This window comes from Pteropus vampyrus, unplaced genomic scaffold (genome assembly GCF_000151845.1).
Source record: "Pteropus vampyrus isolate Shadow unplaced genomic scaffold, Pvam_2.0 Scaffold4, whole genome shotgun sequence".
NCBI lineage: Eukaryota > Metazoa > Chordata > Mammalia > Chiroptera > Pteropodidae > Pteropus > Pteropus vampyrus.
This window is the reverse complement of record NW_011888785.1, coordinates 15,350,631-15,377,557: the sequence shown is the minus strand read 5'-3', so window position 1 is coordinate 15,377,557 and position 26,927 is coordinate 15,350,631. Positions and strand designations below refer to the sequence as shown.

The 26,927-nt window shown below is 37.3% G+C and overlaps 1 protein-coding gene and 1 long non-coding RNA gene across 3 annotated transcripts in view; one reads left to right on the top strand and one right to left on the bottom strand.

Moving 5' to 3' along the window:
• The window catches only part of CDK6 (cyclin dependent kinase 6), a 216,966-nt gene that overhangs the window by 27,739 nt on the left and 162,300 nt on the right, over nt 1–26,927 (bottom strand). The window lies entirely within an intron of this gene.
• Nucleotides 6,064–12,255, top strand: LOC111742602. Its single transcript, XR_002781395.1, has 3 exons — nt 6,064–8,438; nt 9,221–9,271; nt 12,120–12,255. It is a non-coding gene; the product is annotated as an uncharacterized LOC111742602 (long non-coding RNA).

Sequence of the window (26,927 nt, the reverse complement as noted above, 5' to 3'; positions counted from 1 at the left end):
TGAATGAGAAAGGTGGGGAGAGGATGGCAAGGGGTGAGAAGATTGGGGGATAATTAACTTGGTTTTAAACATGTTCCTTTACAATAAAAAATAATATATAAAACGATACTTTGAAGTTTGAGAATGAAAAACATGCAAAAAAGGGTAGTTAAGCATACCCAAGAGTATTGAAAACATATGTCCACACAAAAACTTGTACATGAATGTACATAGTAGCATTATTCATAACAGTCCCAAAGAGGAAACAACCCAAATGCCCACCAACTTACAAAGGGATAAACAGAATGTAGTAGAGCTATACAATGTGGTGTCTGTCATTCGTCTTAAAAAGGGATGAAGCATTGCTAAAGCATGAATGACCCCCAAAAACATCATACTAAGTAAATAAGCCAGTCACTAAAGAGCCCATGTTTATTATATGATTCCATTTATATAGAAGAAGCAAAACTACAGAGTCAGAAAGTAGATTAGTGGTTGTCTAGGATGGGGGGCGTTCTGGGGTGAAATGAAGAGTGACTGACTGATAATGGGCATGGGGTTTCTTTTTGGGTTGATGAAAATGTTCTAAAATTGATTGTGGCGATGGCTGTACAACCAAAAACCTTTAAATTGCAGAATTTATGTTGGCAAATTATATGTTAATAAAGCTGGTTTTAAAAAAGTAAATAAACTGTATTTCCAAGCAACATTACAGATTCAGGACAGTAAAAAACTTCTCAGAAAACTGTTTTAGGCCTTAATATATGAAAGTCTTATGTACACGGTATTAAAGTACAGTGACAAACATTTATTTTACCACATATTCAATCACGTACTCTTTTGAAGACATGTGCTCTGAAAAGTTCTTAATAAATTACTAATATAATCTTAATTTCTCCCAAACACCTGATTTATCAGATTAGGATGAAATAAACCAAAAAATGTCTATGAATGAAAAAAGGCATTACAAAACTACTACCTTATGCTTTCTTCTGGATGGAAAGGTTATGGGTGATTTGTTTGTTTTCTGCATTTTTCTATTACTCTGTTCTCAGCATTTTACGAGCACTAGATACTTTTAAAATCAGAACAACAACAAAAAATCCCAACACTGCTACTTGCCATACATTGCATTTTGTGATCTGTTGGTCTCATCTCTCCCCTACTCTTACACTAACCCACTTCTATAACTCGTTTACTTGCTGGTCTCAATAGCCAAACTGGAAGTTCTCTGAGGATAGGGCCAAGCCCTACTTGCTTCTGTATCAGGGGCACATAATTTACTGCCTGCTCTGTCCATAACTGGCACTCACTTAATACATAACAATGGTTACCATTTCTCCTACCAAGGTTTCTCTTCCTTCTTTCTGGCAACTTCAGTCCCTCCCATCAAAATTCACTTCCTTGGTTCATCTCTGGGTAATTCAAGTGCGAGCATGTATATTTGTACAGATATAGATATATACACACACTTACAGCCAAAACAGATTTGATTTATCGTATACATTTATGCTTTAACTGGTCTATGGCACTAGTCAATATCTGCCTGCAAATAATGGGTATTTAAAAACCAGAGCTGGCTGACAATTAGTCCCCTAAACCTAAAATCTTGCCAAAACCATCAGAGAAGTAGCAAGAGGGATGCAGTACAAGAACTTTGCCTTTAGGTGTTGACTTCACCCAGGTGTGCAGGACAGGGATGGGCTCTTTGAAAGCCAAAAAAAGACAAATGTTGAAAAAAAGTATAGCAAAAGCAACACAGGGAGTGAGGGATTAAAGAGGGTGTGGAGAGGAAAGAGGGGAAGGAAACCAACTCAGAAAGAAAGAAGGGCTGGTGGGAAAGAGCATGGGGGAAAACATTAAAAGCCCAAGTAATAAAAGGGAAGGATGGGGCAAAAAGAATCTGAGATGAAGTTGTCACTGAGACAGAGATCAACAGGAAAAAAAACCAAAACCTGTACCAGGGAAGAGATGTGCCACTATAGGAAAGACCAGATAAACACGAGTTAGAGCGTGCTGCCCTATCTGTCCACGGCAGGTTTCTGAGTCTGGTAATTTCCTTTAAAAAAAAAAAAGAAAAGAAAAGCTGAATTAAGTTTTGCTTGTTACCAGATGTGAATAATTTATTCCTCCACAGAGGGCTCATATTTATTGGGCTATGAGTAACTTCCTCGAGAGGGAGGGAAAGAGAGAGAGATCAAGAGAGAGAAAGGAAAACTCCATTGTTTTTCAATTCAAAATTGAGAATTAAAATTAAACCAGAATTCACCAAACCACTTGAAATTTCTGAAACATTACAAAATTAACAAATTAATATATTAACTGAGTTAATTTTATGTATCACTAAAGAAGCCTAAGTGGTCATTATGATAAAAGAATATTTATCACTTCAACAATTATCGAGTATCTACTGTTTGCCAAAAATAATTATTTCTCTTAAATACTCAAAGAATTGCCTTTCTGTTCTTTCGGTGCCTTTTCTTGTCTTAGTCAGCCTTAGCTGTCCAAACAAAATACCATAGATTAGGTGGCTTAAACAACAGAAATCTATTTCCCGCAGTTCTGGAGGCTGGACAATCCTAGATGAAGGTGTCTGATGAGGACTCTCTTTCTGGCTTGCAGATGTCTACCTGCTAAGGCTGTGTACTCACATGGCAGAGAGAGGGTAGACTCTTTGGTGTCTCTTCTTATAAGGACCTTAATCCCATTTTGTGGGACCCACCCTCATGACATTAGCTAATCCTACCTAATTACCTCCCAAAGGCCCATCTCCAAAGGCTAACAAATTGGGGTTAGGGCTTGAACATCTGAATTTTGGGGAGGCACACAAACATTCAGTCCATAACACTTCCTTCCTCATGTTACTAAATACAGTTACCTTTCATATATTTAAAATTAGAAAACTGTGTGGGCGTATTCTTGTTCAAAATAAGAAAACATATGATTTGTCTCATTCTGCTTCTGGGATCCAACTATTCATTTTATATACTTTCTGATAAATTTTCTTGCCAAATTACATGTTCGTTACTCCCTCAGTGCCTCCCTTATCTCTTGCTCTCCAATTGTACTACTCAGGGGAGTTCTTAAGGTAGGAAAGAAATGATTAAGCATTGAGCACTTCTAAAATCTGGGTTCCTAAATACATTATTGCATTTTCATTCTCTCGCCCTGAGATGACTAGCAGGTACAAAGTAACTTTGCATTTGAAACAAAGTTTTAGAGCCAGGAAAACAAATCTGAGTCAAACCTAAGAAGCAATAACTTGCAAGGATGAATTGAAGCATTTATATTAGTATTACTAATTAACTAGGAAACTGGAGGCAATGGAGGCAAGTGATCCCCATGGAATCACCCATTTCACCATGGGCAATAAGCTTCTTTAACAGTCAGACATCTCAGGCTCAATGTCTTGTCTCTTCACATAACCACAGGGCTTGGATGACCATCCTTCTCCCTTATGGAAATTCTAGTTGTAATACTGAATTTTAAGTTGGGCTTGGTATTCAAAAACCAAGCTGGAAGATGATTTGGGGCAAGGGTGACGGCAGTGTGTGAAGACATGAACTAGACCAGCGGTCTCCAACCTTTTTGTCACCAGGGACTGGTGCTCCTATGAGAATCTAATGCCTGATGTTCTGAGGTGGAGCTGAGGCAGTGATGCTAGCTCTGGGGAGTGGCTGCAAATACAGATGAAGCTTTACTTTTGCTCTCCCACTGGTCACTACCGGCTGTGCGGCCCAGTCCCTAACAGGCCACGGACCAGTACTGGTCCAAGGCCCTGAAATAGATTGAGAGGTTACCAGGGATACCTGGCAAAATCAGTGCTGTAGATTAGTTGAGTTTTAATTATTAACTGGACCCAGGGCTTATCAATTACCTTCACTCTACAGAAGAACTGTGAACTAGAGACATCATTTAACAAAACTGGAACCTCACCATACCCCAAAATAAAATCATTGTCTTACAGCTCCTCGCCTTTATACAGTGCCTTCCTGAGAGAGAAAGAAAAGCTGTAAGAAGCAGCTGGTCCATGAGCGAGAATCTGAGAGTTTATGTTGCTCAAAACCTGGCTGTTTGGGCAGGGTGCCCAGGAACGGTGACCAACCAGCCCAGTTGGCCCAGGATGGTTCCAGTTTTAGTACTGAAAACCCTGTATCCTGGGAAGCCCCTCTGTCCCAGGCAAACTAAGATGGCTGGTCATCCTATCCAGGAGATCCAGAACAAGAGGTTTTAGAAAAGCAAACTTAAAAAAAGAGTAATCTTTAAAGAAATTATCTTGGCTATTTCAGAGGGCTGTTTTGAAAAAATCAGACGAGCATCTTTCAAAACAGTAAGAACCATGGCGGTCCAGGCAGACATATTTCATTCTCTTTTTTCCTAACAACTCACTGCCATGCTACTGTGTAATAAGGGATTAGACCAAGGTAGCTCCCTCCTTATACCATAATTCAAGATGTTATGACTCTCTTTTAGCAAATGATCTCGTAAAACTATACATCTTGCCTAGGGAAAGAGTACTGCTTGTGACTTAGTCCATATGGTTAAAGTAACAGTCTGAGGGAAGCGCCTGATCTAAAGAGGTGGCCACTAATAGAGACTAGGGTGGACCTACCTACCTATTTAGAATGACAAGGAGAATTCATCTTACCCCATCTGATTGATTGATAGTAAGTAATAGGCTGTGAGCTGGGCTGAGAATGATTCTAAAGTGCTATCTAGGAAGAGCAAATATTACATACATTATAATGAAAATGTGGCTTTCAAAGCCACTTATTTTTAATCTAGGAATCCATTAATCTTGTCTTTGACACAACATTTTTGTCAAAGGGAATCTTTTGAACTCTACTGTGGATGTGTCTTTGAGTATATAATTATGATCACCTCAATGCTAAATGCATATGCTTTCTCTTGCGAACACTCCAATATTGATAGCCATCTGTCAGCAACATGTTATAATCCAAGGCTGAAGATTTTAATGTTGATTTAGAGGGGGAAATAATCAATAGAAATTTTCTGAAATAGAAGTGTCTGCTGGTTGAAGTGACTTATTTATTTATTTTTTAAGCAGTTCTGCTCAAAAAGAGAACCAACAGTATCACTCATAGAGTAACACAAATGATCTAAAAATATTCTCATATTGGATTCAGTCATTGGTTCAAAATACTCCGAACAGTAGAAGACCGATACATTTTTTCCTTAAAAAAAAAAATCTGCTTAGCATAAAAATATGGGCTGGTCCTTGAATGTCAGTGATGTTATCTATATATGACTCTAGTATTGAGAGATTAGTGCAATGATCAATCAATCAGAGTTAGCATTTATTTCCTTGGGAAAAAATTTTACTGACCCAAGTGCCAGCTTAATTTTTTAACAGGCTTATTTATTGCATTTATATTTTTAATGATGGGTAGATACTTTAAAAAGATAAATTATTTAGCTGATTATAAGATACATATGCATATAGAAAATTTGGAAAATAGAGAAAAGGAAATAGAAGAAAAGGAATCACACAACATCATGTCAAATCTTTGCTCTCTTTGAGATATAAATGAGTAAGATGGTATCTCTAAAGATCTCTTTCAAGCAAACTAAGGATGGCCCCAAATCCCAGAGCAGGATCTGAATCCTGACTATATAGTCCTTGGTTGGAAAAAAACAACAACAAAGAAACAAGAAAGTGGTTAGCAGTCATAACAGAGCTGTGACTGAATATGATTCAAGTTTCTATAAAGAAAAGAATTAAGGAAAGGTGAAGGGATTAAGAAGTACAAATTGGTAGTTACAAAATAGTCATGGGATGTAAAGTACAGCATAGAGAATATAGTCGATAATATCATAATAACTATGTATAGTGCCAAGTGGGTACTAATCAGGGGGATCACTTTGTAAATTACAAAAGTGTCTAACCACTATGTGGTACACCTGAAACTAATATAAAATAATATTGACTGTCAACTCTAATTAAAAAATAAAAATTAAAAAAATAAAAATAAAATAAAACGAAAGAATTGTAAGTTAAAAAAAGAGAAGAATTCTAACTTGAGAAAAGAATCAAAGACATATTTAAAAAAACTATTTGCACACATGTTCCCACCTATCCTTGTAGAGTTTACATCTTATGACAAGAGCAGTAGCAACTTTTCCCTTCTTTTAGCTTTCTGAGTGGTAAAGACAACTGGTATCCTGTGTGAATATAATATTTCTATCCAGCACATTTTGGGTGGAATTCAATAATGTGTGATAACTCAACAATTTAGCACAGGAAGCAAAGCCTACAACATTCCTTAGAAATTTCACAGACTATCTAGATAGAACAGACCCATTTGAATGGGATGTTTTTTCAGTGATATTTGAAGAATGCAATTTTTCATGGTGAGCACACTGGGTTTGTAATGGATGCAAATTCAGATATGAAAAAAACACAATTAAATGATTCAGACTCATGTTTTTGCTTCCACAGACCTTATTTCTGCACGGGTCAAACAAAGGAAAGTTGGTGTTTGACAACTGTGGATGACTCATCAGAGGAAGTTAACCATATGGATGTGCTTTGTTGAAATAAAGCTGGTTAACAAAGCGAGCCTTTTTTCTCCCTGTGGGCCAATGAGAGTTTCATTTTAGGAAATGGAAGTGTCAATGTGGACAAACTGTCCTGAAGTATTTATAGCATAATGTGTACTTTTCTTAAACTGCCTTTGAACAAAGAATATGTGAATGGAAAATAATTTCTTTCACTTTCTTGTGTCATCTGAACTGTGTTTTCTTTATAAAACCCATTTTAGCACTGTGACAAATACATAATGTGACAGGAAAGTAGAAAGCTACACTGGAGTATGCAAGTGGGTTCTCAATTAATTTTAAGAGCTTGTTATTCATTAAGGAAATTACACTTTTGTCATATTCATTGCAAACATTTTCTTTTTAATTTTGTATATAGTACTTTTATTTTTTTGACGAAAAAGTTTTCAATTTTTATATAGTCAGATATATTAACATTTTTCTTTCTGACTTTTTAATGCTTTGAAAGTCTACGTCCATTCTCGGGTCATCGATGTTTTCCATAGCTTCTTTATCTTTTCATGGTTTCATTTTTAATATTTAACTCTTTAAGCCATCTGCTATTTGTTCCATGGTAAAGAACAGAGAGAATCTAATTAGATTACCATTTCCCCCCCCAATAAGTTGATCAGTTACCCTATGTCATTTGTGGAATAAGCCATTCTGTCCTCCAGAATTTGTGATTTATGGTAAATTACATCACTTCCTAAACTGGGATCTTTTTCTGGGCTCTGTTTCATTAATGTCTGTCATGTCTTCTGCTGGAACCAATTTGTTTTTGTTATTGTAGCTGCATAATGTAGTTTAGTGCTTGGTGGTGGGAGTTTCCTTTTATAACTTTTAACAAAAAATTCTTGACTATTTTCTCCAATTGAACTCTTCCCAAATACATTTTAGAAAATCCCACTGGGATTCTGACTGGAGTTGCATAAACCTATAAATTAATTTGAAAAAATCTTATATCCTTTCAATATTCAGATTTTCTCATTCAGGAAAACTTATTATCTTTCTAATATTTGAATATTCTCTACATCTATGTAAGTCTTTTATATCTCTCAGTCAGGTTTTATAGTTTTCTTGATGGTGTAGGTCCCACACATTTGTCTGCATGAGCCTATACTTCTGATTTTCACTGGGAATGAGATGGAGCTGCTACCAGCTGGAGAAACTGTCACTCTTTTGTCTGAGGTCATAATCCTGTTTGTCCTCTTAAATCATGGGTTATCTTAGATTTGAAAAGCAGAAGCAGAAGGAAAAAAGGGACATGTAAGGGATGGTTTCTATTCATAATGTGAAGACTGTGAAGCTCCCAGAAAGGTTTAAAGTTTAAAAAAACATGTACCCAAAAGCACAGGGGGTTAGTAAAAAAAAGAAATAATGTGCTAATAAGCACTCAGAGTGATGACTCATTGCATTGGATCATCCTCGGGAAACTACCTACTAAGCAGAATTTAGCTAACAGCTAAAGGTTTTATTTTTGGTGCACGATTTATTGCTACTTCCTCTTGGGGAAAAAAAATGATTAAACTCCAGCTCCCTAAAACACATGAAAACAGTTATCCTGGTAGACCAGCCTGTCAGGTAACAATGCTATTTCTAGAACAGGGGAGGGTTGTGTCCCCTGTAAGGACTCCTTTAGAACAAGACAGAGCACTTAGCCACGTGTAATGGAAAGGAGGATAAACCAGGAGACAGAAGACCCAGCTCCTAATGCAGGCTCTGTAACTGATTAACAAATTACTGAGTGTAGGCAGGCAGGCAGGCGCATAAACTCTGCTCGTCTGTTAAAGAACAGATATCACAGCTTCTGTCCGACTCTATACCACGGATGTGCTACAAAAATAATAAACTATGTGGATGAAGCGGAATTGCTGAGAAGTAAAATTAGCTGTTCAGTAAAGGTAATGCAATCAATTGAGTAGCAAATATAATGAACTCTCACTCATTCCAAAGTTATTCATTTTTGATAATATTGTATTACCTTCAATCCCTTCCCACCCTCCTTGGGTTCTTTTCTTTAGTTCCATATGGCTAAATATGAGGAAAAAAAAAAAAGTTCAATGCTGTTGTACAAAATCACTGAATTTAATTTACCTATGATATTTTACTGTGCTATTTACAAAGATCGCTGGCTCAGAAAACTTTAAAGACAACGTAGTCAGGAAAATGACAGATATGGGGGAAAATGTATTTCCTTCCTCAATACCCACAGCAATAAAGCTGATTAGTTAGAGCACTCCTCTCCTGCTTCAGCTGAGCTTGAATATGGGCTTTTCCTTATACTGATGAAGAAACTGAGGCCCTGAGAGATTAAATGACTTGCTCCAGGCTTGATATGTATTTTGTTCATTCATTCATTGCTTCAGAAAATATTTACTGAGTGTCAGATGCTGTTCTGGATGCTAGGAATATAGTAGTAAATGAAATACACTCTTTCTCTCTGAATGCATTGATGGATTGTTGTTAGAATGCGTATTTCCTTAATTAGTGGTGAGTTTGAAAACTTTTATTCTTATACTTATTCACCATTGGTAATACTTCTGTATTTCTACTTCTCAATTTCCAACACAGCCAGATAATTTTGCTTAATGAAATGGGATAAGAATTATAGGTAAGAGATATTTTTTTTCCTAAGTCTTACAAACAATCTTGAAACATAGGCATTACTTTCCTCATTTTACAGATGAGGAAGCTGGGGCTCAGGAGAGTTTTGTAACTTAGAGTCACGTATGTGGTAAGTGTAGGAGCTGGAATCAAAATTGTTAATCATAATTTCTTATTGATACCATTTTATCATATATGTAAGTGCGATCGATCATAAACTTAAATGCAATCTATCCTATATTTAAGTGCAATCTACCACAGCACATTTAAAAAAATACATGTTACAAATAAAATATTATAGGCAGTCTTTGGCCCCAAGTACAAATGAATTTATAAGAATCAGAGGGTTGAAGGCACATGGCTGTATTTATGATCCGTTTGCATTACGCATTGTCTAGAGAGGTACAACTCTGTATGCCATGTATTTGGCTTTACAACTATAAGAGAAGGACATCATGGGCAAAAGGTTTTTTATGTCAGTCATACAAATGAAACATTTGGTTAAAAAAATATGTACAGCAATAATTACATTTGGTTAAAACATTAAAAAGAATGGAAATATATATTAAATATACATTAATATCACATACAATATATTGTTATATAAAAATACATATCAAAAAGACTAGGAAAAATATAAAGAAAATGTTAAGATATAGGTTATTTATCTATGGGTTATGGGTAATTTTCATCCTCTCGTTTTTTGCTTCTCTGTGTTTTCCTAGATCAAACTTTTTAAAGTTCTGCTAATATTTTACCTTTAATATGGATGAAAAATAAAAACCCAGTCCTGTGCTGCCATCTCTATAAACTCACAGTAACTTTTCTTCCTCATCACTAGCTATTAACGATAACATGTAATTTACATGCATCTCTTATAGGACAGGGGCTGCTTTAGTCCACATGACTGATTTAATTCAAACAACACTTTGTTAGGTATATATCATTTTCCTAATTTTAAAAGGAAGAAAAGTTAAGCTAAGAAAAATATCGAATTGTAAAACTCTAACATCTACTAGGCAATAAACAGTGGATAAACAGTATACTCAATGGAACTGATACAGGGTGATTATCCTATTTGGGGAAAGCAGACAAGAAAGTGGGGCATAAAATAAGTTAGAAAATTTGAAAGTTTGTACTATGTTTGTCTCAGCTAATTAGTTAGAACCCTTTAGAGCTTACAAAGCATTATGAGTGAAAGTATTTAATATTTTTCAAATAATATACTGGTATAATTTGACGATAATACATATTGTATACTTTGCTCATAAAATGCACTTTCAGATTGTGTAGCCTCAGCACATAACTTATACACACTTTAGATTACTTTGGTTTGGCATGCTAAGAAGTCTAAAAGACATTTAAATTTAAATTTTATATAGCGATTGAACTGCGCTTCTTTATTTAGCAAAATATATTTAGTATATCTTTGGTGTTATTATTTTATTTCATGATTTTATTAGCATCAGTACTATTTTTTTTTAAATAAATGATTTATTTCAAAAGATAAACCTGGCCTCTGAAAGTAGGAATGCCTTTATACAAGGGAAGAGTCTGCAGGCTGAGCATGGAGGAACTAGTAACACGGCCGCACCAATTCCACGACCCATAACGGAACAACGTTTTACTGTCTCATGTTTAACTGATCCACTCATTTGAGGTGAACTTTCCTGGTACCTTTCCCCACTTTTTTGGGAGTTCTGCCAATGCCCAGATAGAAGGACGCTTCAGAGCAAAGGTGGGGTTTGCCTCACTGAGTCCTGCTTTGTAAGGTGTGGGCTCTGACAGGCAGCAGGAAAACACACCCCGTGTGGACCCTCCAGGCTAGGCACAGACCCCAGTGCCATCCTGCCATCGATCGCTGTGACCTGCGAGGGCTACATTAACTTTGAGCCTCAGTTTCTTTAATCTATTCATTGCATGCCCCAAGGAACATCGCTTATATATTAAATTGTAATAAAAATGTCCACGAAGTAAATATGTTTTCTCTACCAGTGCTAGAAAATGTCTTATGACCTCCTAGTCTTAACCAGCTACTGGACACCAATGAGATGTAGAAAATTATTAACTTTTTGCTTTTTAAGCAGAACCACTATATTTCATCCAATCTAAGATGTTACCAATTGATTGCAATTTACATGCTGATTCTGGAAATAAAAAAATAACATGAAAAAAAGGTACATCTTAGAAACACTGAAATATGGTAGAAGAGCTGGTAAAAATAACTACTTTCCCATTGGGAGGTAGTGAAATGCTTCAGGTGTACTGAGCTCAGACTCTCCTTGATGTTACTCTGGAACTTACGTCTTTTTTTCCTTTATCGATCTGTTTAATTTTTCAGTTCACTGAATACAGATTTACTGAAAAGTGTTTTTCTTTTGAAAGTATAAAACAAACATCTCGGAGCTTTGGTGAACATAGAATATATATGGAGAGCTGCCAGTCTAAAGTTCTTGAAATAAAAACAGCAAATTGGAGACCTTGATTGCTAAGCACTTCTCAGTTGCAACATGCTTTTCTTGATAACTGATGAATGGTAGCAACATTATTGAACATTTGTTCTGGGAAATTCAGTAAAGAGGATTATGGGGTAAACTCTTTTGACATAATTTGGTGACCAGACCCGCCCAGCTTCCTTTGTGTATTAGTGGTCTGAGAAGCATGTTAGGAAACTGACAAAAATAGCTTCAAACTCCAGTCATTCTCTTCCCTCAAGAAAAGCTTTCTTGCTCAGCAATATTACTGGAGAGCTTGGGTTTGGTACTTAAAGCCTTCCTGTTCTCACTGGAAAACTGGAGTCAATGCCTGAGGCTCTGCCACACTAGCCTCATCCCTAATGATCGTATCAGACTGTGCAGGCTTAAACTGCTTTGTACCATTTCCTTTGTCTCCCCCTCCTTTTCTGTAATTTTTTTTTTTTTTTGGTGTTTTGACAGTTTCTGGTTTCTTTCGTTTACCAACGGTTTCCTTTACCACAGCCTCGATTCCTCCTGCTGGAAGCCTGGCAAGATTGGAAGCTGGAAGAAAAACCACAACTGAATAGCCTGGCACTTACTTTAACAGTCATTTCCAACCACAGATTAATACTATTACTGGATTTGACTAACGGCTCTCAATCAGCCCAACTGTCATCACTTGAGAACATATGAGCCAGTGAAAGCCAAAGGGGAAAATAAAAGTAAATCCGAATCATGGTACAATTTACTGATTTCTCATCTTTTGAATCTAAAGGTACCTCTCCGAATATCCTCTTCTTGGTTCTCTTTAATAATCTGCAGAATGTATGGATCAGGAGATAATATGCCCCTGCTCCAACCAGCTGGAGGCTTAAATTAGCTGGTAAGGGCTGTGCATGGGTACCAGCTAGCATAAGAGGGCAAAGTGCTCAGCTGCCATGGAGCGCATATGCATCTTGCACCTTGTCCTGTCCACCTTTGGGAACTGCACTGGATGCTGACGTTCAACTGTGTTAAGTACCCAGCATCAAAGTCCAAATGAAGGAGGCCCTCTTGGAGCTCCTGTGTTGATAACAGTGGTACTCAATGCTAGCCTCTCGCAATCAGGAACCAGGTTTTCTTCTTCATCGTTTACCTTCACATAGCAGACTCCAGGCCTAGTGCAGGTGATAGGGTTTTCCAACAGATACTAAGAGTGTGGTATGTGATATGGTATATGACTGGCTCAACTAAAATCAGATTCTATCCCAACTTGGAGCGTTCTGCATTAACAAAGACTCCATTATATCAAACTGAAGGCTTTGGAAAACTGTTAGTGATCCCCATCTTTTGGTATTGACAGAAGCTAATGTACACGCAGAGAGAAGAAGACGTAAATGACTTATTTTCTGACTGATGACTGTTGAGTTCTACACTGGGTGTTTCACACAGATTAATCTCAATCTACTTTCTTAAAACTTTAGTGCAAGTCATGTGTTTAATATACCACCGGTGGGCAAATTTCCAAAGGGCAATTTAGTTCCATGTATCAAAGGCCTTAGGATTTGGAATATTCTTTACCTTACTATCCCACTTCCAGGAACTAGTCCTAAGGAAATAGTTGTGGGAATGCAGAGAACTTTAGTTACAAGAACGTGCATTACAATCTTGCTTTTAAAAATCCTTGCAAATTTCACTCATTCAATAAATATTTACTACATGCCGACTATGTGCCGGGGAATATTTAAATACAGACTAATAAAATCATGATGGATTTTTATATGAGAAAAGCAGATTACAAGAAAGCATGAGCTCATTTTTATAAGAAAATCAAAACATTATAATGCATAGGAAATAGAGTCAAAAGATACTAGTTAAGCCCTTAGTAATGGTCATCTCTTGGTCTTTGGCTTATGGTTTATTTTTCTTTCTCCTTACCTTTTTTTTTTTTTAAAAAACAATAAGTATCTTATAGAGAGCTATTTTGAGATTATGTAAATCTCCTGATGTGTATCAAATGTTTATTCCAAGTTTTAGCATCCACTGATGGTTTTCTAATACTATCATTCCTTCTATATTTATTAGTTGGCATTCTACTGGAATAAAGAACTTTCTCTTCTTTCCTATTTACCTATTTATATTGACTCATGGATTTTAATTTTATTCAATAGATTATAATCCATTATGATAATTATGTATTTTGATGCTCAAAGTGTCTCAGATTTCTTCAGTGGCCCCTTCAAGCTAAATTTTGTTCACTTTTGATATGTTCTCATCATATCTTTTAGCATTTTCTTACTTTCTGGTACAACAGATGCTCTAAGCTTATCTTATACTCTTTAATCATATTTTAGAAAACGTTCTACAATAACTATGTATCACTTTTATTAAATGAAAGAACACAATACACACTATTTTAAAAATAAATCCAACTGACATGGGAGAGGGAAACATCTGCCTTACAAATCTATATGAAAGGCAGTTACGTCCAGTAAGATCATTAAATGCATAAGTCACTGCTCTTTTCTTTATTGAAACCAGTGAGCCAGCCACATAACCCCAGATATAAAAGGGAACAGTTAAAGTACATTCTGTTCAATTAATGTCTCGTAGCCAAATGTCTTCTGTTTCCCCCTCAGAAAACTGCACAGAAGAAGAATGGTGAGACAAAATCATTTTCATCTGTGATTTGAGTTTCTTCCTGATGACTGTTTGGAGTTTCCCTATGAGCTGGTATGAGGCACTTCTTCCTGTGGCTCAGAACAAGACTCTGTGAGACTCAACACACACTGGGGACTGTACTCCTAATTCTGTGAAGGACTCAGGAATACAAAACAGGAGCTGCAAATTCTTCCCTGTCAAGGATTTAGTGGGCCCTTCACCCCAGAGTGCCCTACCTAGTTTCTCTAATCTTATGAGATGGTTTTATTGAAACTCACTGTATGATGAGCCTCCCATCAGACACCAGGATCAGTTCTAGCCTTTGTGGTGACCGTGGTAGGGTGAAGGGGGTACAGACATAAGGAGCCCTACGACGATTAGTCATTACTTAAGTACTGAGTCATTTAGTCATACCACCCAGATGGCTGCTATGACCTAAGTTCATAATTTGTGCTCTAGGCATAAGGTCCTGCTTAGAACCCTAATATTCCAGGTCCTATGCTTTTTGACCCTAAATTCTTCTAATGTCTGATGTTGCCTCTGATAAGAAGCCACCCTTTATCCTATTCTAGAAAAACATGATACGCCAAGTACATTAACAATATGAACAATAACAGTGGCTAAGTTTTATGCAATGCAAATACAAAGCTCTGTGCTTTACATGTGTCATTTTATTAACCTCAGGTGAACACAAGGTGGGAGATCTATATTAATATCTTCATTTTACAGTTGAGCAAACTGAATTTGAGACATGGTTAATAATGAGTCACCATTACCCAGATAAGAAGTGACAGAGACAGAACTAGATGCCCCAAAGCTAGTTCTTAAAACCACTTCATTGTATTACATCCTTCAGATATGACTGTGGAACTGTTAGTGGACGTGAGACTCTGAAAAAAAGTTTGTTTTTTTTTTTTAAAGAAAAATTAATAAATGGAAACCACCCTGGTAAGCTTAATGTTGAGACCAAATAACGTTCTTTAGCTATATCTAAGAAAAGAGGTGATCCCAAGGAACTGTGAGTCTACTAAGAACACAGAACAAGTTTGCCATATTGCACTTCAGTAGTTCATTCATTCCTTCAGCATGTTTGGGGTCTGTGATGTACTCTTCACTGTGTGGAGTGCAGGGAATAGAGAAATAATAGGACTGACGTAGTCCCTGACCTTGTAGGGTGTACAGTTTAGGTAAGGAGAAAGGAAAACAATCGTTAAATAAGTGGTGAATGCTACAAAGAAATTAAGATGCTCTGGTGAAGAATAATAATGGGAGTGGTGGTCAGGAAAGGCCTCTCTAAGGAAGTGACATTTAACCTAAAGGATGGCACAGAAGAGGCAGAGCCGATGACGTCCATTCACTTCCTTTTTATCTTTGGTAAAAACTGAAATTTTTGAGTACTTTTCAAGAGTGCTTTACCACTTAAGTTCTGTTAAGCAAATCAACCGCTATGTTACAATCCATGTGTTTTATCACTAATGCTTTCTCCACCCAGTTCAAAACATCACAACTATGATACGAACGAGATTTTACTCCTCAGTCTAAGACTGCCTTCATTTTTCTTAATACAGAAAAATCACTTCAGAATCAGAAAAGGAAGGCTCTTTGTGTTTTGCAGAGGTCATTCAAGTGTACTATTCGTTTCTTCCCTGTGGAATTGTCCTATCAGCTTTAGTAAAGATGATGAAAGAAACGAAATGGGCCCTGAGGTCCTAAGGAAACAAGGCCAAACTTGCTATTCACGTGGGCCCTTAGGGGAGAGTGAAAGGCAAAAGCAGTGAACTGGGTCCAAACTTTTTTTCCATCAACACCGTCTGTGTAGTGTTCAGATGGGGCATTCAGAACCAAAAGGCTTTCTGAATTAGCATTGCTGAGTCCTGACCCACCTTTATAGTTCTGAAAATTGTGATTTCATTATCCCATAAGTAGAGAATTTGGAGAGTCTGCTGAAGGCACCGGCACAGAAGACCCACAGTCCTTCTCTACTGGGTTCCAACTGCGTTTTCTCTGGGAGAAGGAAAGCTCCCTAAGACTATGTGGAGTTGGGACCAGAGGCCATATAGAGTTAAGAAGAGAATATTTTTGATGTGTAGAAAATTCAAATCATGATTGTTTCCTTGTGGACAAAGACCATAATGAAATGGTTGTGTACTCTCTTCATGGAGCAATGTGATGTTCTGAGACCCTGCACTCTCTGGCTTCCAGAAGTCTATTTTTTCTTTATCATAATATTTCCTCTAACTACTGAATAATTAACCCTGATGACTAATCTAGTCTCACAGGAAAAAGGCTTGTGAAATCTGCTCCTGATGCATATAATAAGTGCAGGAGGACACATTAAGTAATGTGTACAGTCTGAGAAGGCCAAAATTTCTTTCCCGAGGCCTGGTCCACCCTGAAAACTGGGGAGGAAAGCCAGTACTCTAATGACTGGAGCAGCCATTTTATTGTTTCACAACCATCCAGGACCAGAGGTTTCTTCTTTTCGCACAAAAGTGACATAGAGCAGCATGCTCTCCTGCTCTCCTTTGTCTGCCAGTGGAACACCACACCAACTGACTGAAGCTGTCACCACCTGGGGCTGCCAATGTGGGCCTCCAGATTGTGAGGCCACAGGGTCAGATATGTAGCCTGGCGCTGTGCCGTCACAGTGCTGCGTATCCAGAGGCCGGCAGCCAGGCAGAGCCCTCTCTGTAATAGCTTGGCCACCTGTCCGCAAAAGACAAATCCCATTTCATGAGGTTTGGCACGGGAAGCAAATTGTCCAACCCCGTATCCAAAAGCACTTGAGCCGCAGAAGGAAAAGAGAAAAGTGCAGACCCCAAATGTGGTTGTAAAAGTGGATGTCATTGGGGATAAACCTTCTGGTTAATTTGGTTTGGATTCTATGATGTTTTCGCCCAGCTCTCATCAATCTTAAGCACTATTTCCCAGGCTATTAAGATAATTCTCTTAATGAAGTAATGCAATGCCAAAGCAATGGCATCACAGGGCTTTGCCCTTTCCTGCGTTTTAAAGGCCATCGAAACCATCATTCCTTAACAGACTCATACAGGAAAAAAGATGAGGCTTATCTTGTTTTTAAGTTATTGTGTTACCAGCATTTCAATGGCACAAGAAAGATAAGTACATGCTTGCAAAATGAGGTCTGACCCAACGCTCACCTGATATGCAGTTTCTATCTTGCTGAGTGCACACAATAATAAGATTTCAAACTCATTAGAAACTGTAGTTCAATTCAGAAGTGTGCTTTTTACAACACAGTGGAGGCTCCTGATTACTTTATAGTGAAGCCACCGTCACAAACAGGATTTCCTAAAGAGGTCTCAGGGCAAGGAAGCTTCATTCTAACTTTGGCTCTGCCATCTGGGCAGCCCTGCTGCTCCTCTGCTACTGTAAACAGGCAGTTGGAGGGGACAAGGGAACACTCTTTCCTATTGTTCCTTATGCCTCTCATTTCCCTTTCATCTCTGATAATAGTTGGAGTTTATGGGTACACTGGATGAACTTTCAAGTCTTTTCTTCTGAGTTTATTTACTACATGGATACTCTTTAGAAGGGCTCCATCTTTTTGGCCTCCTACATCCCAGCTGTATTTGCCCAAAGGTGGGGCTTCATCAGTATACACTATTAAACTGAATGGAAAAAAAGTCATAAAGACTGTGCATAGTTCTCATAGTCTAACAGTGATTGTGTATAAAAGACACGAGTTCCAAATTTTTACCTTCCACTCCAGCCAGGTCTTGCTTTTCCAAGAATACACTGCTATTTCTATGGCTCGCCTAATCAAGTTCTTGTTAAAGATCCAGTCAGCTATCTCCAAAATCCAGCTAAGGACTAACTTCATGATTCTCTATTATTCTAGTGCAGTTCAGAGTAATAGTGAATTTTTCTAAGCTCTTGTAGTATTTAAGTCTGTACCACGTAGCTTAGCACTTCCATATGCAGAGTCTAATGCCACTTGCTAATTATTACATGCTAACACACCACATCCACTTTTCTTATTTGCTCATGTAGGTTATAATCTCCTTGAGTCCTGGACACAGACCTTGGTGAGAAGTGAGAAGTGGTCTTTCACTTCTTTGTTATCTCCCCTCAGTAACCAGAATTATATTAACCACCTGGTCGATTTTTCAAAAAAATATTTGAAAAACCATATGAGTTTCTCGTTTCAGCCAGTTTCTTTTCCTTATGATGCAAGCGTGTTGAATATATAAGTGTAAACATTAGAATTACCCAAAGGAATAATGCTAGGCTGAGCTACAGGCTACGATATGTTCATTCATTCATTACTTATTCACCCAGTGACCACTATGCCATGCTCTGTTAGATATCAGGTGTACAGTGGTGAGCAAAACAGAGATGGTCCATAGCTTCATGAGTAATGGCACAAACAGGTTTTTAAACAGAAAATTCTACAGAAACAAATATATAATCCCAAACTGTGGTAAGTGCTGTGAAGGAAAAAAAACAAAGTATTATTTGCAGTGACTATCAGAGGGTTCTGATTTTATTCTGGGTTAGAGGAGGCCTCTTTGAGGAAATACATTTAGGATGAGATTTGAAGGATGAGATGGGTGGGGAATGTTTCAGGCAGTGGACTCCAAGAACCACCGTGGGCACACTCTTGAAGGCACTGATATAACTGCTATGTCTGTATGGCAAAGACAATACACTTATGGATCCCAATAAAAAGGCATAGAAAATTCATTTACTTATTCGACAAATATTTATTGAATGCAGACTATGTGCCAGATATAGTTTTATGCCCTTGGGATAGCCAAGTAAACAAAGCAAATGTCCCTGCCCCTGTGGAGTTTATGTTCTATGACAAGACATAAAAGTATTAACTTATATTCATTTAAATATTGCAGGTCTGGCCAGAGACATTGATATGTATATGATGAAACTAGAAGAAGGAATAGTGAGTGTAAGGGATGCAGGGGACAGCTGTTACAATTTTGTATGGGTACCTTGTGTTTTCGCACATGTTGTAAGTAGGGGCACTGATGGCTTTTGTCCCGGACTAGATTTTCAAGTGAATAGCTTTGGATAACAGAGATAGTGTCTCCCTCGATAGTAGGTCTGTTTACTCTTCAACAAAATTATATCTCCTGTTAGGGCAAAAGTCAGGCAGACATACCGCTCATTATATAAGAGATGGGTTCCCTAAACGTGGAGTTTGTTTTCTGTAACACACCTGTTGTGTATACAGGGTATCACTTGCCCTCTTGCATTTTCCTGTGAGAACTGGGAATTTGGGTAGTGGAGCAAACGTAAACACTCTAGCAATATTCTGTACTGCTGTGAGTAATAAATTATCTTTTTTTCTCTAACCCAGGAGTCTTGTGTCTTCTGCCAGCATCCACGAAACTGTGGCAAGCTAAATCTGTTAGCTTGCATGTAAGGTAAAATCTCAGAGCCTTTACAGTTCTTGATATTAGTCAACTGACATACTGAAGAATGGGAACTTTTTATTGAAAAAGACAAAACCGAAGAGAGGAGTAAGGCTGAAGTCTACAAAAGCAAAAAGAAGAAACTGGCTGTGTTCACCAATTTTGAATATCAAAATCAAGAGGTCAATCCCTAACATTTGGGAGAGGTAAGCTTAGGACAAAAAAAAAATTTCTTCACATGCAGGTAAATAACCTTATAGAATTTACCATCTCAAGAAATGGTGCTAGCCGTAAATATAGATTGTTTTTGAAAAAGGTCTCACTAAATTCATGGACGACAGACGTAGAATGAGCCATTCAACATGTACGTGATGACTCAGTCTTTGCCAAGTGGAGGATCATGTCCTCTCTCAGAGGACTACTGGGAAAGGTCATTAATTTGACCTAGCTAGGGCCAGTTTTAATCTATAAAATGAGAATTAAACACTTCATTGCTTTACCTAAGTCTAATCTGGGTACACATACATAGATACATATATTTGCGATCTATAACTATAAACTCTCCTTTAGAACAAGCTACAATTAGTAAAAATCTTAATTCATAAATGTGTAATAATCCTGGTAAAATATGCTCATATTTTAGGGCAGCTGTTTCCCAAACTAGATGTTCAGAACACTTCCAGGAAACTTTAATAGGCATATCTTGAAAGAAATGTTCTGTTGTTAAATATGTTTGGGGAGCAATGCACTATGTATCTTTGGAATTTCAAAAATTACATTAATAATAAGGGCTCTGGTAAGTCCCAAGTAAGGAAACCTTTAACCCGGCATATCCCAAATTATTTTAGTGTTATCCTATTGTTATCTCATCTTATGAAACACTCACTATTCCATGAAACAGCAGGTAGGTAAATGTTCTTTTAAGGTGTTAAAAAAAATGAAGATTTATATGGTAAGACATATACCGCTACAATGTCAAAAATAACTATAAAGACTCACTAATTTGAAGTAGAAAATAACAGTGGACAGGACAGAAAGGATTTCCTGGTTTGCCTAGCTGATACAAGATGGGCAGCTCATCTCCACTTGGGGAACTCCTTGGGATCAATTGTTTCAGGAAGTCAGAAAGCCCTAATTTCAGGAATTTTTTTTTTTTTCAGGAAAAGCATAACCATCATAATTAGAGCTAATATTTATTGCTGCCCATCGATGTGCTAGGTCTATTTTGAGGACTTTAAATTCTCACAATATACTGTGAAAGAGGTACTCATTATCATTTTCACGGAAAAGGAAACTGAGGCACAAGAAGGTTAAGTGACTGGCCCAACGTTACACAGTAAATGAAAAAGCTGGGATTTAAAGCCAGGCCGTCTAGCTCTAGTGTCGATCCTTCTGCTCCACCATCTTTGGAATTATGGCACATATTAGCAAACCTCCATATTACCGGAATTAATTCACATCACAAAGCCAATTTTCTGTACCTTCAAGTCAGGTTGAAGCCTTATGCAAGTAGCCTTTAGAACTTAGGGACATAAAATAATACCCAGAACTTGTGCTAACACATCTTGGAAAGCTTGTCAAAGTTTTACAGTTTTACCAGAAGAAATAAAATAAAATGAGACAGCATGTACCCACTGTCAAAACAATCTCCCCTTTGCATAATTTCTTCTTCTCACGAATGTGTTGCTGTACATAATATTAACCTTTAAGTAAACAAATAAGAAACTACAATTATACTCATCCTCTTTTAATCACAGCACTGCACAAGACCACTTAGTTAAAATGGTTCATCTCTAAAATAATTTTTTTTTTTACAAAAAAATGATATGCTTATACATACACATTTTGTTTCCCCCCAAACACTCAATCCTTTGTGTGCTTCGTCAAGCGCTTGGCACAGGCCCCCATGCCTTTGGAGGTGGTGCTCTTCACTGTGCAGACATGCTCAGCCGGAGAGCATGTCAACAGCCATTAAGAACTGTGTGTTCTGCAAAGTTCAATACAGGAATTACTGCAAATATATATCCTAGGACTGCATCTCCACAGCCTGAGATAATATTTAAAAAAAAAGTTTTTTTGTTTTAAACACAGAAAGACAGGAACAGGATTCTGGACAACCTTGGTATGCCAGCTGGTAACTCTTTAGTTGGATCCTAGGAAGGCCCTGGGGATCCTGGGAGCAGCAGGGGCATCTAGGGAGCTGAAGTACTCCGGGCAGAGGCTTTTTTTTTTTACCAACGGGTAAGGGAGGCAGTAAGAGGAGCAACACTAAGACATCCAGCAGCATGAATAACATGAACATGAGAGTTAGCACTCTCTCTTCTTGGGAGGAATATTCCAGCACACACACGTTCATATTTCAAAACTCATAAATTATATTAATACACTGTGATTTTTAAGCAATTCCACTAATGTTGAATGTTTTAATTTCCCTTTTGGTATTAATACCATCTTTAGAGAAATTCAGTGCTAAAGAAAAAATGAGCAAATTATAACATCAGAAGGAACAAATCACTCACCTGGTTTACCCTGATTTGCCTTCTGCATCACTTCCTCAGTTCTCTTTAGTGTCAATTCTGCTCTCTCTGTCTCCTAAGAGGACTGTAATTTGGCTACCTTATTTTATGTCTTTAGAATTGTTTCTTAACTCATTCATCTCCCCTTACATTTCACCTTTAGTTTTTCACTTTGACTTATTCCTGTCTATTTTTTTAAAGGTCTTTAGAGACCATTCCTTTCTTAGCTATAGGTGGGCTAAAATGAAACATAATTTTAGTCATATTTAATTAGACTCTTAAATCTGATGGTACACTGTGTTGGATGCTTTTTCAGGGGAATTTCTGAAGTCTAATTATAGGGCTATTCTCATAATAAGGACTATTAATTCATAATGAAATTACCTGCTTTAAGCTTCATCCAGATGCTGTTGTGAAAAATATACTAAGCTAACCACATTCCTATACGGTCATTAGTATGGCCAGTACAAACAGGTGGTGTGTCCTCACAGTTCTCCTCAGAACTTCGTGAAGAGCTGGGTGTTGGATCTGCAGATGATCCCTCGGGGAATCCTACCAGTCCTTCCATATGGTGGCTTCCCATTCTTACTGCACTAATTTTGATATCCCTCTCAGTCAGCTCAAGTATGTTCAATCCATCCGGAATTTAACAAATAAATAAAACAGTAACTGAATCCTTGCATATCTGAGTCTTTCCATTGCCTTCACAGATTTAGAACAACTCACCTGAGAAGAAAGTTCTTGGGTCATAGACCTCTCCCCACAACGCTATATATATTCCTCTATTCTCCTCTGGCTTTGGTTAAAAAATAAGTCTGAGACCAGCCTGATTTTCCTTCCTTTTTGAACAGCTTTTAGGTTTTTATAGGTGTTTTTCTTTCTCCATGCAATTCAAACATTTGTGTCAGTCTTTGTAGTGGGTTTCCATGCATTGCTTCCTGAGAATCCATTTTTCCCTTTGCCTTGTAATAGACTGTGATGTTCTTCAGACTACCGTCTATGTGATCAGCAAATTCTGTTTCTCTGGTCTAAGTCCCTGGTTCAACCGTAGGCATGTGTCATAAGCAGTCCTAAGGATGAATTCAGCACTCCCAGTTGGAACCTGGGTACAGAGGGACATGTTCTTTGTCTGAGTGTCCTGTGTGCAGATGTGAAACCTCGAACTACTGTAATCGCTTTGCCATAAAGAAAGAGAGTCTTTGAAGATGTCAAGACACAGAAAACAAATCTTAGAGAAATGGGGCTGCAGCTTCTGGATTAAGCCCGCCCTGAAGCTCACCTATCTGGAATCACTGTTTATGCGAGCCAACAAATCCTTTATTCGTTAGCTATCCAAATTGAGTTTGCTATATTCACAGCCCTGAGCATCCCAACTACCAGTACCTCTTTTTCAATGATTTTCTCCCAAATATTGTGAGACCTTTTAATCCACATAGTCAAGTCTTGTCTCAGTTTAGGAACATGTTTCTTTAATTATGTTTTTCATTACTGTATTTTAAGATCATCAATTTTTTAGGTCAGATTTCCATTTTCAATCCTTTATATTTGTCATTTTCTCACCGTTTTATTCTTTTCCTCAGCATTCTGTGAGAAACCTCTTAATATTATCCTTTACATCAATGGTTCAGTTTCTTACAGTATTAATTCTACTTTTTACTCCCTCTTATCATATTTTAATTGTGCCATTGTACTTGATTTCCTTACTATTCCACATCTCATTCATATCCCTTTCCATCTCTGTTGCTGTTTTTACATTTTAGAAAGTTCAATTCTTGTGGCTTTTTGTTTCTGTTTTAGAGAGGGATGTCTTCTAGCATTCCTTTGAGTTAGTTCACCGATTTTTAAAGTTTTTCTTCTAATTTTTCTAGTTAATCATTTTTCAGAGTTTTGTTTTCTTTTTTAGGCTTCTGGATAATGTTACTTGCCTTGTTCAGTTGTTATTTTTTCAAAAGTCATAAGAATTTTATTATTTTAGTTTGTTTTCTCATTCTTCTAAGAAGGGCACTCTACCTAGAAAATCTGTAGTGAATACAATGTAGACATTGCTTGGTACTTATTTTGGAATCACTTCATGCTCTATGAGTAGCTTTTAAGTCAATTTTGATATCTAGCATGTTTCATCTAATATTGTTCTCATGTCACTGTCTCTACTAAATATCCCATTCTTCTCAAGTCCTGAACTCCTAATCCCTTATTGCACATGTTTTTCTGGTATCTGTACTTCTACCGGAGAGAGAAAGAAATATAATTCTGATGGCAGAGGGGAGTCAACACCACTGTGGAGATCTCATCTCAGTAAGTGTTGGGAACAGCTGCCCATTTTTTGAATTGAAATCTACCTTGTGTTTCTGAATCAGGGAATAAGGGAGAAGAAAAAGTTTTAGCTAACTATTTCCAGTTGCACATCATAAACCTGAGTCACCAAGTGGGTTTTTAAGTCTAGGTCTGGCAAAATGGGAATTCTTCCAAATAATTTTGATAATTATTCACTGCTAGTCTTAATTTTTTTGGTGTTGGATGTTTTTGTCTTTTTAGTAGGAAATTGAGAGGGGATAGTAGGTATTATTTTAAACTAAAAACAACTAATATTTTCAATGATTTTTGATTGAAGGTTCACAGAGGTAATATACCAGGAAGTTGTTAATATGCAATCGGTAAAATATGTACCAGTTTAGAGAAAAAATGAGAAATGACTAAGTATTCGGTTCAGTGCCATTTTAAATCAGTACCACCTAACAGAGTGCCTTTGAAGTTAACTTTACTGCAAACTGATACCTGGAGAATTCGATGACTCTGACCAGCAAAACAGACAATAGCAACTGGCTTATAAATTACTTCTGAATATTGAAATATTAATGTCAAATTATTACCAATTAAATGGTTGGGTTACATAGCACAAACACATTTGGCAGGCTCCTGATCCCTGACTCCTAAAGTTCTGGATCTTCTCCCAGGTTTTGGACCGAGAATCCAGCAAACTCTGTGCCAGTAATAAGAGAAGAGCTGGTAGTATCCAATTTAACTTACAGGAAAATCTAATTTCCACTGGAAACCTGCCATTTCGAATGGTCCCTTGCAATATTTCCATTTGCAAGTTAGTCCACATGTCTGTAGCTGTCTCTGTCATACCTTTCTTTCTCCTATTAAGACTTTGTAAAATATTTATAAGAAAACAAAAATAAGATTCAGAAATGCATTTACCATATTCCTGGCTTTATAAAAAACACTTGAGCGTGTGCGCACACACACGCACACACACACCCTTCCCTAAGCAGCCAACAGCTCTTAAGCCTATCTCTGAGTAAATTCTAAGACCTGTAAATTTAACTTAGCCAACAAAACTGGAACAATAAATCAGAAACCCAATACTACCATGTATTATCAGAGAAGGTATATAAAGGCCATGCTGAACGCTCTCTATTTCTCATGGTTAAACTGGCAAGAAGAGAGGGGAAGGAACGATGTGGAGTGGAGGAAAGGGCAAGAAGGACCAAAGAGGAGAATAAAAGAAGTTTGAAGGAAGAAAAAGGAGATAAGGGAGGGAAAGAAAGAAAACTAGGTGATATCTATTATTTTTATAAGAAAAATGCCCAATTTTCTCAGTTAAGCCAAGTACTGGGTCTTATCAGGCACCAGCTACTCCAGCCACCACGGAAGGCCAGATGGGAGACAGATACTCAGTGCAAAACAACGGGAGCATGGGTATCAGACAGACACAGACCACAACAGTGGGCCACGTGGAATTACTAACAGGTGGTCACTACAGCCTACCATTTTAGGACAAGATGAAGCAGAATCTTTTGTCACCTTTTACCATTTGTCATAATTTAGCACCTTAACATGTTTTGTGGAAAATTATTTAGGTATACCATAAAATCTCATAAATTTACATTTATCTGAAATACCTTATACTTATTCGCCATACTTACTGTCTTGTCTAGTAAATTTGCATAAATGTTATAAAGCAACGACTGTAATGTAACGTCATGCTTTGAAGGAGTTACCAAGGCCAGAATCAACTCCGATTGGAGGTCCCAGCTCCAGGCGCAATAATTTTATACGAGGCCGGTACTTTTTATTTTATTATGAGAGCCAGGAGACAATGATGAGAAGTTTGCCACCAACTAAAGATTAGACGAGTAAGAAATGGCTTGCATGTGAAAAACAGCTATGTTCTGTGCCAGTGTTTTATAATAAAAAATGGTGGCTTCTTGCCTCAAACCAAATATTTTTTTATCCAAATTAATGGTTGACAAATGGGACCAGAAAGACCTGAGACTATGACCAAGGTAGAACTGAGACTATTAGTCTGATTATTTTCCTATTTAGATGAAGAGGCTAATGCAAGGGCTTCCAGAGTTAGTCCAACAAACAGACCCAGAAGGAAAAATCTGAAGTAAAGATGCATGAGGTCTGGTGACAAAGAAGACTTAGAAGGAAGAGAGGGCCCATGCTCCATAACCTGCCTGGAAGGAAGATCAGAACTCAATATACACTATTCTCCAAGTCTGGAACTCTGCAGAATGATCCTCATGCTGTCTGTGCACTGGAAAAAAATTGTCCGAAAAACGGCTTGAAACTTTATCTTAAGATAATTTTTTTAACTGACAAAATGAGGTTGATTCTGTCCCTGTCGATACACAACTGATAAAAAAGAAACCCACAGTAAATTTTATAGTTGAAAGAGGTCTTTTATGCTTCAAACTAAGCTTAACAACAGCTTTTGTAAAATTACCATATTCACTTATGTTTTTCTTTTGATATTATTTTTAAATAGGGGT